A 3,120-nucleotide genomic window follows, 5' to 3' on the forward strand; every position below is an offset into this window, starting at 1 on the left:
ACCTGTTTCTCTATTCTCTAGTGGAGATTATTCAGGTATCTCACTTCTGTTATCTTTGTATTTATAATGAACATGTTTAGCTTATGAGCTAAACCAAGTGTATAAAATAACATGAAGATGTAGCTTGGGAGCTAACCAAGTGTAAAAAATTGTGAAAGTCCACTTCACGATTAAAAATTCAAACCCCTCTTTCCCTTTTGCTTCATGTCGGCATGTCTTCGTACCTATAAATTCCCCACATGGGAACATGTGGTTATAGATCTGGGCCCTCCATGGGGTGTGGGTCTCGTGTGTCAGAGGTGGTATTTCATATAAGAGTGTCAATCGGTTAGATTTTTCGGTACTTCAATATGGTTTTGATATGATGCAATAGATCACAGGTAGATAATGAAAATCGTCCCATATTGAGAAAATTATTATATTTCAATATTGATATAGTTTTTATTCGGCATAAATATATATATATATATATATTTTTTTTTTTCATTTTAACCTTTTAGTTAGTAATTCGGTGGTCGGTAAGACTATCATCTTGTATGATTTTGATATTTCAATACGATTCGATACATGCCGAACAATTTGTCTTAAAAATCGATATAATACCAAACCAAAGAAAATACTGTTTTGTAACATCAAAGCCGTGTCAAATCTCCAATACAATAATTCAATATGATTTTCATAATAATATTCGACATCGGCAAACTCTTCTGTTTTTATAGATGGCAGTTCATAAATGAAAAATTCAAAGAAGTCAAAGGAAAGATCAAGAAAAACGAAAAATTTGGGAGGTGGGGGTGGTTCACCAAAAAAACCCATTGTCAACACCTACTGCATACGAAAGTAGAATAAAAGATGGATGTTGCAATATTGTTGGATGATGCAAAGAGTCAACTACTCTCTTTCCTACCTGAAGATCTCCTCCTTCTCACTTGTTCTCACTCCAACTTCACACTCTTTCATCACTAGAACCTCTATCAAGAAAAAAAAAAAATTTCTTATGAAATAGGGTAATAAAGTCATTTTTGATGCAAAGAGAAAAGAGAGATAGACACAGAAATATTAGTAAACAATGCCCTGTCAACTCAGAAAATCTTTTCCTTCAGTTAACATATCAAAATGCCGACAAATCAAGTTCCCTGAACTCCAATTCTACAGAACCAAAGAAGTTTAATGTCAGAGTTAAAGACTTAAAAGAGGAACCACTCAGATAAGTTTCACCTTTAAAGAAGCATGAAATTAGTCAAAACAATCCAACATAAACTTCTAACATCATCATAGATTTTTTTTTTGCTAACAACGGGTATCCAGGCCTTCGGCCTGACTAGTACCGTGGGTCCATACTGACTCCACAACAGCATGGGTCATACCGAGGTTGAATGAGAACCATTCAACTTTCACTGAAACCAGTGAAGAGCACTAAACACCCCCGTGTGAGTAACCTAAGGTGTGCCTAGTGGGAATCGAACTTAGGATGTCCAAATTTACGATTTGTACCAAGTTCATTGCTCACCAACTGCTCTACCCTCTTGAGTTTACGAATTGTTAGCCCCCAAAAGAAGAACATTCACGGCCCATTTCTTAATAAGCCAATGGTTATGAGAACATCTCTTCCTCTTCCATCCTAGGGTGATGGAATGAAATCGATTTCTCACATCATTAGTAATATCTCAAACAATAGGACAACTCTTGAAGATTATTATTATTATTTAAGAGAAGAATAAGTGGATAATATGGGATATACATTCACTAAATAATGCCCCAGACATTGTTTATGATATTAGAATCGGTCTTGGCCGATGACTCCCGATCTAGATCAGCCTGTATTGGTTTGGATCAGACAGAAATACCCGTTGTGTTTATTTGAACAACAGTACTTTTTACCTCTTTACCTTTCATTTGTACCAATTCACCGATACAGTATCAATCCAGCAAGAGTCAGGATTGATATTGGTTGGTTGATCGGTCTTTGTTGCCTTGGATTTTAAGGTCTTTTTGAATTTTCTGGACTTTGTTGGCCAGTTTTTTTGCGTTGGATCGCAGGTTCTTGTTGTGTTTCTCAACCCACATTAGTCGATTTTTTTGCCTTGGATTGCAATGTCTTTTTAAATTTTTGTTTATTGATGAGTGACTAAATAATATTTAGTCTCAAGATCTTTGGTGGATATATATTGTCATAAAGACTGATCGAATTGTTTTTGACTCATAGGATGATGTACTCGTTGGGTTCTCTGTTTCTCAGTATTTTTGATGGTGCTTTTGTGAAGTGTTTGGTTCCGCTCAGCACGTTCTTTGGGTTGATATGTGTTAGAAGAATGATATACATCCTTGATTGTGACAAAAATTTGTGTCATCCAGCCTTTTCACATGCCTCAGAAATTTATTCTTCATGAATCGGCTGACTCAAAGAAGGTAGTACTTACAGTGCAACCACAGGAAGAATCAATGAGTCAACACAAGAAGAAGACCGTTAAATTGTGGAACAAGTAACAATAACAAAAAATGAGACAATCATGTCCCCTTCTTCTTCCTCCATGCATCCTTCCTTTTCCCTCTCTTGACATCCTGCTGCTACCCTCTTCCCTCACCCCAGATATCGTCCCTCCTTCACCAGCTCCTCTCTCACCCCTCCCCTTCTCTACTGTAGCAACCATCCCCTTCTCCACTACCTCCTCCTCTAACCCCTTTCGTCGACCGTTGATGGGTTCGGGATTGGGACTCCATGCCCAGTCCTCAGAGCCAATCTTTTTCCCCAATACCAATTCAATCCAACCGATTAAGACTGATCCGATCGGCTTTCTTAATCCATGCCCCCAGGTAAGTATGAGGAGGTGTTTGCTTTCTTGGATGATTTGAGCAATGTTCACTAACATGTACTTTGTACACGGCAAGTGAGTAGGTATTTTCTTTGCAATAAGAAGCTAACCTGATGTCAACTTTTATGGCTGGTGACTTGGAGATACCACCTTTTTCTTCTTGTTTTTTGCAGCCTGGGATGTAAATCTAAGGTGTCAATTTAAACCGAAACTGATATGGGCTATTTAAAATCGAATTGAATTGAAATAGTTCATTTTGGCTTTGTTTTTAAAATCTCTAGTCTTTTTTTTTTTTTTTTTTTTTTTA

Source organism: Macadamia integrifolia, chromosome 14 (genome assembly GCF_013358625.1).
Source record: "Macadamia integrifolia cultivar HAES 741 chromosome 14, SCU_Mint_v3, whole genome shotgun sequence".
NCBI classification, from domain to species: Eukaryota; Viridiplantae; Streptophyta; class Magnoliopsida; order Proteales; family Proteaceae; genus Macadamia; species Macadamia integrifolia.